Below are 14,729 nucleotides of genomic sequence, written 5' to 3'. Positions count from 1 at the left end.
AATACAAAGGCCTACTCGATGCCATAGCACACTCACAAACATATTTAAGCATAGATGGAAAAAAGTACAGTGAGAGGTGTGATTTTCCTCTGCCTTTGCAGTTCTGAGGCAATCTCTGTTCTAAGAAGCAATCAACCTTTATAGGTAGCCCGGAACTTAATCTGAGAAGGTGATTTATATCAGTTCGCTGCCCCCAGTAAACCATTACACATGCACACACCCACACAATATTTAATAAAAAGAATCACTTTCTCCCAACAACATATAAAAAATACTATGATTGGGAAGTTGTCAGTTAATGCCAGATATAAAGCAAGAGCATACATAAAAAAAATAAAATTAGTATAAATCCTTTTATAATTATAAAACAGATCAGAAGCCACAGTCCCACTCCTAAATGATCTCCAAAGAATGAGATTCATAAGAAGAGGATTACACACAGTGCAGATGCTATGATTTCAAGCACACTATCCAGCATTTCCAGTATGTCAGACATGTTCTGCCATTCTGACATGATACCAGCTAATTTCTAGAAAAGATGATCAGTATACCAAATGTGCTTGGATTCGTTTTTCATCATGACAGTCAGTCAGAGTTGTACATGCTACAGAAGGAGTTAACATTTTGCTCACTATACATACCTCAAGCTATCAAGACCAATTTTATGCAAATGTACAGCAACTGTAAATGGAGTTGGGTTAATAATCACAGCTCTAGATTCAATATGTAAATTAAACTTAGATGTCTAAGACAGAGTTATCCTGAGAACACTGCCTGTCACAGCACCTTTTTATTTGGTACACACTATAATCTTCCATATCCACAGCATTTGAACTCTGAACAAAGCCAAATGAGCCATGTCATTATGCAAATTTTACAAAAACTCCTTTCAGAAACACAAATAAAAAATACAGGTGGTAATATTTGTATAAAGCACCCAGTGTTTGCATGAGTGAGTAAGTTTGCATAAGATGGGTCAAACAGAAACAGTTCCAGAAAGGGTAGGTCTCCTCCAGGAACTTTCTATTCTGAAGATGAAGCAAACATGTACAGTCAACCTGAACTAATAGGGGGGGAGGGGCACATTGAATGAAGTGATTTCCAACTATAAAAATACTGTGACCTTGTTCTTTATAAGTTGTTACCTAACATCTAACATTCATTACCTATATTGCTGTATATCTCTGGATTTCTACTATTTTAGAAGAGATAAGAGGAAGAAAAATAAACACTAGTATTTGTTTGCATTTTTATAAACTATGGAAGGATGCACAAGAAGCTAATTTTTTTTTTTTTTTAATCTGGAGAGAAGTGAGCAAATCAGATAAGAACGAACTTCTGCCTGTGAATCTTTTTATATATTAGGTATTTTAAAACATGTAAAGATAACACCCATTCTAAAGATTAAATGAATAAAAATGTAAATAAAATGTGACAATACACCACAGTAGCAGAAAATACTTTTATTAACTGCAGAAGTTAAAATGGAACTTGAACATTCCAAGAGACTGCAATCAAATTTAAACAGACTAAAAAACATTAAAGATATTTTATAATTAGAGACTTAGTGCATGAAATTTGTGCATGAAGTGGGGTTCCTCAGCACAGCCTGCATCCTCTCCAATCTGGGACCACTTGGAAGATGTCTGACTACCAGTCAAACATCCCTCTCACAATCCGGGATGACTGGCTCCTAACCACTCACCTGCCTGCCTGCTGCCTGCCTGCCTGATCATCCCTAACCTCTCTGCCTACTGGCCTGATCACCCCTACCTTGACCCCTGCCAACCTGATCGCCCCTACCTTGTCTCCCAGCCAGCCTGAGCGACCTTACCTTGCCCCCCTGCCTGCCTGATCACCCCTAACCTCTCTGCCTGCTTACCTGATCACTCCTAACTGCCCTCCCCTGCCAACCTGATCGTCTAACTGCCTATACCTGGCTGATCTCCGCTAACTGCCCTCCACTGCTGGCCTGATCTCACCCCTAACTCCCCTTCTCTGACAGCCTGGTATCGTCCCCAACTGCCCACCCCTGCTGGCCTGATCGCCCATTACTGTCTTTCCTCAGCCCCCACCACCATGGCTTTGTCCAGAAGGAAGTCAAATGTCTGAAAGATGGCCAGTCGACCTAGTCTAATTAACATATTACCCTTTTATTAATATAGATAGATTATATAGGATAGAATTGCTTAAATGAGGAGGAAAAGCCTTTTTCAGCAGGAGGAGATGCTCTTGCAGACAAAAACACATAATCCCTATATCTGAACTGATAGCCAGCCATATGCACTATTGCTGCCAAACCGTATATTAAAAAAATGAATCACTTTCTTACATCTTACGCCAAATAGCTGCGGCCCTTAAAACCCCTCCTCAGCCCCCACCTTAGGTTCTTGCCTCTGCAGTTCACCCAGATTTGGTTCTGATCAGTCGATTTATATGCCAGTCAGCATCAAAAGCTCCACCCACTTTCTAGGCAGCCATTGGCTCCTTACAACTCACCCAGATTTGGTTCTGATTAGTAGGTTTCTATGCCAGTCAGCATCTCCAGGCCTATCTCCAGGCCAGATCATAAAGGCGGAGCTGATGAAGCCACCCAGGCTGCTAGCCAGTGGGCTGAACTGCTGACCTCTGGGGGGGAGAGAGAGAGAGGCTTGGCTACTGATGAGGCTGAAGAGAGAAGCAGGATCTGATCACCCTGCTTCTCTCTGGGCCTCGCCAGCAGCCATTGCTGCTGCTGATCAGCCCTGTCTTTCTCTCTCTCTCTCTCCGAGAGGTCAGCAGTTCAGACCACTCGCTTGCTGTGCGCACAGCCTGGCATTCAGTCGACTCTCTGGTCGTTGTGAATGTTATGACCCTGGCTCATTATATATATAGATTATAGTTCTATAATATAAGAACTCAATAAAGTCTTGTGTTGTGTACAAAACGCCCAGAGAATAAAATTAGACATGCCAACGTTTAAATATATGAAAAATAAATGTCCCCTTTCATCTTCCTGAGGCAGAAATTTTATAGGATGTAGTAAATATATTTTAATTACATTTATTCTCGGTGCTAAAAACTAATTAATTATTAAGAGTTCATAGAATTAGCTATTTGAAATGTTTAATTTGTTTCTAGTTCATATGTATATTTTAGTGAACACAAGAGATATTTCTCGGTAGGCCACCACTTACGAATTTAAAACATGACTATACTCATAATTGGAGGTCATATCATTAGCTTTAGTAACATGTATCAGTCATGTAGCACATGTCATACTAAATGTAAAAGTTCAGATGTATTCTCGCTTCAAAAATGGCTATAACCTATTTTCCAGTCATCACTATGCAGCCCTCAAAATCAATATTAAGCTCAGTAAGCTGAAATTTCAGTTTAGAAAGAATTTTGCCTTCCAAGGAAAAGAAAATCAGTGTGTGACATTAGCAAAAACAAATTTTGACATAAAACTAGCTCTCCCTAGATTCCAAAGCATTCCAATGCTCTTTATAACTATTATCATTACACATAGAAAAATTGAAGGAAATACAACCTCATCTTTCTTCTCAATGCCTCTAAAATCTTCTATTCCTTTATGCCTTTGCAGCTTTTTGTGGCCCCCATGTCATCACTCTCAAAGAAAAGGAGAGTGCTACTGTGTCTGCACCATAACTCCAGCCACCCTAACAACTCACAACAGATATTTCTCAGAGAGGAGAGAGCAATAGACAGGCGATAAAAGAGGGAGGAAATGTTGGCTCAGCACTCACATCCATTTTTAACACTCAGTGGTAGAACCTTAATGATCTCCACCATGTTTCTCTCACAGCCTGCAATTAAGAGACATTTATTACAATTTGTGTCTAAAGCTCTGAACTCCAAAAGTGGTCCTCCTTTTAGAAACTTTCTAGATACCCATTTAGCAGTATACAGTTAAATACTACAATAGATTAAGAAAAAATATGGGCCGAGACCAGTTTGGCTCAGTGGATAGAGCATCGGCCTGCGGACTGAAAGGTCCCAGGTTCGATTCCAATCAAGGGCACGTACCTTGGTTGCGGGCACATCCCCAATAGGGGGTGTGCAAGAGGCAGCTGATCGATGATTCTCTCTCATCAATGTTTCTAACTCTCTATCCCTCTCCTTTCCTCTCTGTAAAAAATCAATAAAATATATATTAAAAAAAAAAAAAATATATATATATATATATATATATATATATATATATATATATATATATGGTTATTAAGGGGAATTCAAGAAGAAAAAATATAAAAACTACAACTACTATGAAAAAAATTATGGTGCCCTACTCGGCCCATAGCAGGTCATTTACATTTCCCATTTCCCATCCTCACAACAACTTTACTAGGTACAACATAATGTAATCTTTATTTTAAAGATGAAAACTCAGACTCAAAGTAAAGTAAGCTGGGAGAGTCCTACAACTATTAAATGACAAAGCAAGAATTCAAACATAGACCTATCCCTCAGTACACTACAATTGTACTGTTTCTTCTCAAAACACTTTAAACACTTCTAAATGCCTTAAATGTTTTAAATTCATTCATTATCTATAACAAACATATGGAATAGTGTTATTATCCTATTTTACAGATGGGAAAACTGGGTACAGAAAAGTTAAACAACTTACTCCAGGTCACACAGCAAGTAAGTAAGGAAGTGGCTCTCAAACTTATGCGGCCTATAACCATCACACATTCTTACCTGCTTTCTTTCTGACACCACCTCTCTAAAGCCTAAAATAAAGCAATGCAATTTGATAGTCATTGGAATAAATTCTTAATATTTCACCTAATAAAATAATTAAGAAAGTGCCGAAATCGGTTTGGCTCAGTGGTAGAGCGTCGGTCTGCGGACTGAAAGGTCCCGGGTTCAATTCCGGTCAAGGGCATGTACACCCCGGTAGGGGGTGTGCAAGAGGCAATTGGTTGATGTTTCTCTCTCATCGACGTTTCTACCTCTCTATCTCTCTCCCTTCCTCTCTGTAAAAAATCAATAAAATATATATTTTTTTAAATAATAATTAAGAAAGTATTTTTCGTGGTTTATTATTTTTTTCTGAAATTCAATCTCACTAATGTGAATCAGAAGGCCCTCTACTTTCCTAAAGAACTGAGAGGCAAGTGATGAATAATTTTCTAATCAAACAACAAGCACTATAAGATCCTGGAATGTTCTATGAGAATACTCACCAAAGGAAACTTGAGAAGCGATCATTATTAATTACAGAATTAAAGAAACAAAAACTCTACTTACAAAGTTAATCCTTTCAATTTCATTGGCTTTCAGTAAGAGTATCAATTACACCTAAAATCAAATAGGAAGCAATCTGAAACTACTACTTAGATTGGATATGTGTGATATTAAGAATATAGGATAAAATAGAAGCAAACCTTCATCACTGAATTAAAAGCCCAACATAAACATGCAAGATATTATGATACATATATTTTAATGGCTGTTTAATGCTATCTAGCATGAACATTCATAATATACTAGAAGGCCACATCACAGATTCGTGCATCAGTGGGGTCCCTCAGCCTGGCCTGTGGAAATCGGTCCAAAACTGGCTCTTTAACATCCCCTGAGGAGTCCTGGATTGCGAAAGGGCAATTCTCAGGTGACGTACCTTGGAATCGGGCTCCCTCCTCTCTGGTTCTGGATGTGTCACCCAAGAACCGCAGCTGCCAAGTCACCTCAGCTCAGCAGCTTCTGCATTGAGTGTCTGCCCCCTGGTGGTCAGTGCACATCATAGCTACCAGTCGGAGCATCTGCCCCCTGATGGTAATTGCACATCATAGCTACTTGTAGGATGGTCAAACAGTCTGACGGTCGCCTAGGCTTTTATATAATTAGATATAGATGAGTCTGACCACAAAACGCAAAGCAAATTTCTCAGTATAACAGAGACAAAAGAGCACCAGTAATTTCACACAGGACTACCTGAATGAAAAATAACAACATACCTTCTTTTTGTAGTGATGATTGTAATTAGCTGGTTATTAATAACTAGTGGCCTGGTGCACAAAATTCATGCAGGGGGATGAGGCCTGCACCCTCTCCAATCTGGGACCCCTTAAAAGATGTCCTACTTCTGGTTTACAGGGATCAGGCCTAAACCAGTAGTTGGACATCCCTCTCATAATCCAGGACTGCTAGCTCTAGCCACTCACCTGCTTGCCTGCCTACCTGATTGCCCCTAACCACTCTGTCTGCTGGCCTGCTAGCCCCCAACTCCCCCCCAGCCAACCTGCTCAACCCCAACTGCCCCTTGCTGTCCTATTCACCCACACCTTCCCTTCCCACTGGCCTGCTCACCCCCAACTGCTCCCCTGCTGGCCTTCTCACTCCAAACTGCCTCCCCTGCTGTCCTGATCACCTCCAACTGACTCCCCACTGACGGCCTGCTCACCCCCAACTGGCCCTCCTGCTGGTCTGCTTATCCCCAACAGCCCCTGCCATCCCATCCTGGCTGGATCACCCCCTGGCAACCCAAAGTCCCAGCACCTCCTTTTTTCTTTTTCTTTCTTTCTTTCTTTCTTTCTTTCTTTCTTTCTTTCTTTCTTTCTTTCTTTCTTTTTTTCTTTTTTTTCTTTTTTTTTTTTTTTTAGTTCCTCCTTGAGCAGAGGCCAGGGCTGGCTGGAAGCAAGTATCTAGGATTTATTTATCTTCTATAATTTAAACTTTGTAGCCTTGGGCGGAGGCCAGGGCCAGCCAGGGTAGGCAGAAAGCATGGCTTCCTCCATTGCTGGGGTAACCCAAGCCTCCCTGCTTGCTCCAGCTCCATGACTGACTGCCATCATGGTTGGGTTAATTTGCATACTCACTCCTGATTGGCTGGTGGGCATGGTTTGTGGGTATAGTAAAGTGATGGTTAATTTGCATGTTTCTCTTTTATTAGTGTAAATAGCAAAGGAACAAAGGGAATGCCAAATATTATATTATAGGCATGTCATTTGCACAGCTTCCCCAGGAAACTGCTATTTCACACTCCCCAGGAATCCATGGGCCCATTCCCTGCAGATTACTGAAGGGGAAGATGGGAACATCAATAGTAAGTCAGAGTGACATAGGGAAGGTATTTGCCTGTCACTCAAACCCAGAAACAGAGATCATTGGCCAGAAGGGGCAGGGCCACTGTAAACTGGCTAAAATTTGGGGATATATAATCCCATAACAAAGGTGTGCACCCTCTTTCTCTTGGCTCTTGGCTCTGTGGTTCCTTGGTCTTTCTCCTGCACATGTTCCCTCCATAGCTGAATGTGGACACCAAGGCAATGGACTGATGGACTGCAGCTGGAACACAAACTAAGCTAGCCTGATGCCGGATTGGACAATGCCCTGACATGGAGCAAAAACTCTGGACACTGGCTTTGATTTTAGCCCAGCTGAAGGCAAAATGGAACTTCTTTCTTAGCGGGCCAAAGAAACTCAGGGGTTTGATTCCACAGAAATAAAAACTACTCATTCTCCTGTGTGAGTCTCAGGAAATTATTTTTCTCAGGATATCACAAGAAGCCCACACCCACTAGCAACCAGTAGGGACAAGGAGCTCTTCCCTTCAATAACAGTGAGATCTTTTTATCATTATTGCCTGGACCAAGGCTTTGATTCATGTAAAACCACAAATGACAATTCCACATTATAAGATTTCATATTTGTTATTTCATAAAATAAAACAAATATATAATCATGCAAAACAAAAATGGATAGTAGCTAACCTAGACTCAAGACATCTTGATTAACTTGAGCTTTCCAGCCTAAGCAAGGAAAATAACCGCTCATTCTTAGAACCATGATATCTGTAACAGAAGCAGCAATAAAATGTGTAATAGATGAAAATACATATTTTAAAAGGAGATCTCTTCCCAGCCCAAGCAACTACCTTACCAGAGAAGCAGAGTTTGAAAATAATAAACAAAGTTCAATCAAAGTATAATTTTACTAATTCTGCCTCCAAGCTTTTGAAAAACTGCCAAGGAGTCTTAAGCAAAAAAGAGGAAAATATTTTTTAAATAAAAAACCCACCTCAGAGCCATTGAAAGTAAGAGTACTAGAGTAAAAAACTGAAATGGAAAGAAAATTTCAAAGAGATTTTGAAATCGAAGATGCCTTATTCTTGACTGCCTCATCTCAGAGATTAAAGAAGATTTTTCAAGCTTTCCCTTGGACATACAGAGATCAAACATTTACAAATGTTTATAATTTTACAAGTCCTAAATTCAAAAGTGGGCTTCAAATAAAACAAGAGTAACATAGGCAGCTAAAAGGAAAGATGAATTTTCTTGGGTAAGAGGGATGTATTATAGAAGGTAGCTTTGAAGAATATACTCTGGGGGGTGTAGAGAAGACAGAACATTTTTGAAAAGCCCATTCATCGCCCAAAATACCCAAATAAACCACAAAATGTTATAAAAAAAAAAAAAAAAAAAAAAAAAAAAAAAAAAAAAAAAAGAACTAAGCACAAACTCAACATATTTCTACTGGATTTTAACAAGTATTAACTTCATCAAGTATTCACATAATATCTATTCTGTAGCAGTCCAATATTATCAAATAAACCTAGTTAATACTTCTTTTTTGAAAAGAAAATCTCAATATACCAGATTTGTAAGTTTTTGAAAGTTTGTAGACAACTGATGAATGTTATTGTCTCAGCTTCCCTAGACTCCCATCCCATAATGAGAAAAAGAAGAGGGATGTGGAAAAAAATTGATCCCGCTCAACAGCTTGGAGCACATCAACTGTAGGAGGTATGATCACAGCGGTGCTCTTGGAATCAAATAGACAACATTTCTCTTAGTATATGTTTTACATGACAATCTCTTAGTCTATATATATATATATATATAGACTTATATATATATATAAGTCTATATATATATATATATATATATAAGTCTATAAAGCTTAGCGACCAGAACTGTGAAATGACCAGAATGACTGGAACAACCAGTGGCTATAATGCGTACTGCAGCAGCCAACCAGCCTGCTCTGAGCCCAGATTGGCACCCCCGCCTGGTTGGCCCTGCCCCCAATCAGCTCCTAACACCCTGATGAGGGACAGGGCCAGCCAGCCAACCACCTGCAACCCCCACACACACACACTGGCCCAGCCCAATGGGCCCCCATTGGGGCAAGCCAGCGAGACTCCACCCATGCACGAATTCATGTACTAGGCTCTAGTTAATAAATAATTAAATATACCATTTAAAATTATAACAAAAATAAAGCTGAACTGGAACTTTTCACTACTTTCAATCTGTGGGTACTACAGCATTATCATATATACTGAGCTCTCTAACAGAAGTGAGAGCATCGTACAAGCCTCATTCATCTTTTTATCAGTAGGGTCCAACATAGAGCTCACTACACAACAGAACTCATGTACTCATTTGTGTCATCTAAATGTCACAATTGTTTAAAACAAAGCAAAACTAAAATATAAATTAGATAAGAATTTTAATCTCTGCTAAAATTGAACCAATTTTTATTTATTCTCTTAGGCCTAACTCAAACTTCATCATCTTTATAAAGCTTTCCCATGTCCTGAGGCTGAAGTTATTAGTAATGTCCTCTGTAACTGTAAGAAACTTTCATTCATATGCCAATAAGTGCATTTCACCTTGACTCCAGTCACTATTCAAAAACTAAATATTTACTGGGTGCCTACTATAGGCTGACAACTGTTCTAGGCTCTGAATGACACAACAGTATCACCACATGAGACTCCTGCTTTCAATTCATGAACAAATAAATACATCAGGTGGTGATCATTATTCAAAGGAAATAAAGGAAATAAAGAAGATTAGAGACCTAGTGAGGGGAAGACACTAGTATTTTACAGAGTGGTCAGGGGAGGACTCTCTGGAAGATAACAGTTTAGCCAAGACAGGAAATGGAGGAACAGTAGTGGGAAGAACATACCAGGCAGAGAAAACAGCAAGGGTGAACACATGCTTGGCTGTTCAGGAACAGCAAGAAAGTTAGGGTAACAATGGTTACTGTAGATGAAGTCAGAGAAGTAAGAAGGGTTCAGCTCATCTAAACCTCACAAATCAGGATAAAAAGGTTGGCTTTCCTTCATGTGGTTATTTACATATAAATTAAAAATAAATAAAATTCTGTTCCTCAGTTGCATTAATCAGATTTCAAGTGTTTAATAGCCACATGTGGCCAATGGCTATCATATTACACAGTGCAAAACAGAACACTTCCATTACTGCAAAAGTTCTATTGGACAGCACTGTGAAATCTGAGCAGAAGAGTGAAATAATCTAGTTTAATAATTCAAAGAACCTCTGAATGCTGCGTGGAAAACAACTGAGGGTGAGGGAAGGAGAAGCAGAGAAATAAATCAGGCACCTATTGTATTCTGGGCAAGAAAATGAGGCTGGCTTAGACCAAGGGGTGGCTAAGTAGAAGTGATAGAAAATGGCAGGACTCTGGATATGCTTTAAAGGGAAAGCCAGCAGGATTTGCTGATAGATTCAATATGGGATGTGAAAACAAGAGTGGTTATCCTTTATTCTATAATTTTTGGCCCAAGCAACTAAAAAAAACACACAGATTCCTTTAACTGAGATAGGAAGACTATAGAGATTTGTGGGGGAGACTAGGTGTTTTAAAGCATCTTAATAGACATATCTATTAAATATCCAAATTCAGATTGTATATAGGCAGAGAGTCCAGGTTATATAATATATAGGCAAAGGAGAGATTGTTACAGAAAACCGAAGAAGAACAAAGCAATACTTAGAGGGATGGAGTTACATTTATTACGCTGCTTCAAGATTAGATTTAGAAACATATATTTGGAGAGTGTCAACATACAGAGAGTACTTAAAGACTGTGATGATCTATAAAATTGCAAATGAGTGGTAGGGACGTAAAACATAGAAGTACATTGGGAGCACTCTAATAGAGTATAATAATGAAGAAGAACCATCAAAAACTGAAGGAACAGTCAGTGAATGAGAAGAGAACTACAATGAAGAGGGAGTGGTGTCTGGGAAGGGCAGTGGTAGTATTTCAAGAAGGAAAGAGTGATCAGCTATGTCAAATAGTAACAGATAACGGCAATAAGGACTCAGAAGTGACAATTGCATTTGGCCATACAAATGTCACTGGTGAATTTGACAGGAGCATTTTAAGTAAAGCTGCTTGATAGGAGTAAACTAGAGACAGAATGGGAAGCAGCACGTGTAAACAACTGCTTGCAGGGAGTTTTGCTACAAAAGAAGAAAGAAATGGAATACATGGAGAAGAATATGATATCAAGGAAGGAGCTTATTTTACAATGTAATATATCACAGAATGTCTGATGACCAAGTAAAGAGGGAAAATAATCCAACAGAGAAAATAAAAACCTGTAGAAGCAATGTCCTTGAGCAGGTGAGAGGGAATAAGTACACAAGTGATAGAGTTGACCTCAATGTGAGCATGGACCATTCATTGCAACAGAGGGATCACAGAGCATGAACAGGAGGCAAATTCATGCTGGCAGGTAGATTTGGTATTGGGGACGTGTGGATATTCTCTTCTGATGGTTCTGAATAGCTATCGCTTCCCTAGATTGACAGCTTTTCAAAGGAATACACTGTGTTTTAATCATCTTTGTATTCCTAGTACGAGCAAGCTGGCACATAAATTATTCAAGAGTTCTACTGAACAAATACATTCTTAGAATTACCTAACCATCCAGGGACTTCAGCTTCCCCCTTAACTTGTGCAGGACTTACCAGTCAGTTCTGTACTGTGAACACTCAACATTTCACAGGAGAAAAGGAGCCACAGCTATCACCAACCTCAGGCCACACCACAGTCACTCCCCCACATGGCGCTGCTGCTCTCAAATGGGGGTGGGAGGGTTATGTCCATTTTCAGCCTGCATGTGCAGAAAGTACTTTCTTCCTATTCGACTACCCTTTTTCCCCGAAAATAAGACAGTCTTGTATTAATTTTTTCTCCCAAAGTTGCACTATTTCTTATTTTCAGGGGATGTCTTATCTTTCTATGCGCTAGGTCTTATTTTTGGAGAATGTCTTATTTTCCGGGAAACACGGTAATATCCCCAAATGGCAACTACCTCTTTTATTTTGACTGACCCCCTCCCATACGGGACTCTTTATTCAGAACAGAACAACTGGTTCCACTCAGAATCTAATTGAGCCCCTTTGCCAGTAAAGCATACCATAAAGTGCCTTCCCCACCATGAGCAGACCCCACTCCTGTGTAGTATTTCCCTCCTATCCTCCCTTATAGACATTACTGGCCCCTATTTACAAAAAGCCCTCTGAAATTATACAGATTATTAAAAAATGAGATTAGAAACTAAATATATAAAATATAATTCAATTTCCAGAGCCCCTTTCTAAGAATAAGGATATTGAAAACAAATCAAATGTGAAATATGAATAGTAACATTAGAAAAAAAAGACAGCAAGCAGAACATTACTGATGGTTATTAAAGAGGCAAAGTCATACTCTCTAATCTGAAATATATCTGGATGTTTCTTATACTAACTTTCCTAGCTTAAAGTTGTGTTTTTAATAAAATAAATTTAGGCTTATTAAATCTGTTAAAACTTGACAAAGATAAGAATATCCTTCATCTTTCAAAAATTTTATGAACAGCTAAAAATATTCAGAGGACTCATTCCCCGAAACAAACAGGCTGAAACTTAATGTGAGGGGTAGGGGAGGAAGCTTTTACTAACAAAAGTGCCTGATTAGATAAGATAATGCAATACATCTATTATATCATAACAATACCTTTCACACCACTACAGCTAAGACTCTTAGCATTTTCATTACAAAAACCTGTTTTTCAACTCTGCCACCTGCCATCCATTTAAAAAAAAAAAAATGTTCTCCCAGAGTATTCAAGTCAAGTGTTGATCCTAGAAACATTCTACCACCACTCCCACTAAATGTTTTTTTCTTTAGATTAACATGCAAATATTTTTAAGAGTGTATTTTGTCTCTCTACATTGCACAGGTCTGTATTCAAATATTAAAAGCTTAATCTGCAAACAAAGAGCACAGAGCACTCATTCCAGAAATACATCAATTGTACTGCTGGTCAATTTGGTAGAATCCTAACCATCAGAGCATTAGTCTCACACCCAAAATACAGATATTTATGACACTGAACACATCAATCGTAATAAATGTTCACCTCACTAAAGGAGGTAATAGGAAACAGAAATTTCATCTGACTAACAAGGTAATATGAAAGAGAGAAATGAAGAAACAGATAAAAAATAAAAAAGCTAAAGTCATGGCAAAGAAAAACAGTATACAATGATGGCAAAATAGCAAGTAAAAACTGGGCTACAATACAACTACATACTCTCTCCAAGAAGTATTAACTACCTAATAAGCAAATGCTCAAATCTAAGGCACAGTTTATTTTCCAAAAAAAAAAGTTATCCTTCAGAAAAGAGGGAGCAGATTTATATTTTTAATAAAGTCTTTCTTATGATCAGGAGCTCTTACTGTTTCCATTCCCTTATCTTGAATAGCAGAGTATCACTTGGGAAAGACCCCTGAGTACCAGGATCTCTGGAAGCCTAGAAAAGTCACCTGAATCAGCCACCTAAATCAGCAAAGAAGGCTGCAATGAAATTTAACCCTCAGGTAATTCCCAGGGATATAACCTCACACTGTCAGTACTGCATTTCACTGTAAACAAATATTCAAACATTAATTTTTAAAAGCATTATAATAAGTGGTTACACTGAACAGATCAACGTATATGCTTCCACAGGAGGAAAGACAAAAACCAGTTGATCTTTAATTACAAGAACAGGCACCTGCAAGAAAATTTCCAGGGACCACTTCATGGATTCAAAATATGTTGGAATTCAAACAAGTCAAACAGAAGTGAAGTCTAGAAAACTGACAATCAACTCAAAAAGTGATTCTAGAGAGGGAAAAATCCTTATGTTCAAGATGCCCTTGAAGAGTTTGAATAAAATTTCTTAATGAAAACCCAAGGGAGAAAAGTAACATTTTAAAATTATTTCACATAGTGTAATTTTAAATATGTATTTATAATTTAACGTAAGACTACTTAATGGTGTTATCTTCATCCCTAATCTATCTATATAAAAGCCTAAGTGACCATCACAATCAGATGACCAAACAGGCTGCGTGGGGCTGCCCGGCAGCAGGGGGATTAGTGAGGGGTGACCGAATGACCGAGCAGCAGGTCGTGTGGGGCGACCTGGCCAGAAAGAGGGGCAGTAAGGGACGACCAGGCCAGTGGAAGGGGGGGGACAGTTAGGGGTGACCAGGCCGGAGGGGGGAAGGGCAGTTGGGGGAGATCAGGCAGGCAGGCAGGTGAGCAGTTAGGAGTCAGTGTTCCTGGATTGTGAGAGGGATATCCTGGGGATCAGATCTAAACCGGCACTCAGACATCCCCTGAGGAGTCCCAGATTGGAGAGGGTGCAGGCTGGACTGAGGGGACCCCCCGACCCACATAGCACAAATTTCCTACATCAAGCTTCCAGTGTTTATATACACTAGTTCCTCAAAACAGTTTAATCTTTTCACTGGGAAAACAAGGGCATCACCTTATATTGGGATCATCCATATTTGTCACTGGCAATAACTGAAAAAATAAAGGGAAGAACCAAATCTTTTCATTTTTAAATTATTTCCCTCAGTATATAGTATTATATCTCCTAGAAATGCTGAACAGTTAAGCAATATATTAAAAT

General features: G+C 39.1%; 1 protein-coding gene across 6 annotated transcripts in view; it reads right to left on the bottom strand.

The window, feature by feature from the left end:
• Positions 1-14,729, bottom strand: part of CDKAL1 (CDK5 regulatory subunit associated protein 1 like 1) — a 625,188-nt gene that overhangs the window by 553,262 nt on the left and 57,197 nt on the right. The window lies entirely within an intron of this gene.

This window comes from Pipistrellus kuhlii, unplaced genomic scaffold (assembly GCF_014108245.1).
Source record: "Pipistrellus kuhlii isolate mPipKuh1 unplaced genomic scaffold, mPipKuh1.p scaffold_m20_p_2, whole genome shotgun sequence".
In the NCBI taxonomy this organism is placed as follows: domain Eukaryota; kingdom Metazoa; phylum Chordata; class Mammalia; order Chiroptera; family Vespertilionidae; genus Pipistrellus; species Pipistrellus kuhlii.
This window is presented reverse-complemented; position numbering and strand designations above follow the sequence as displayed.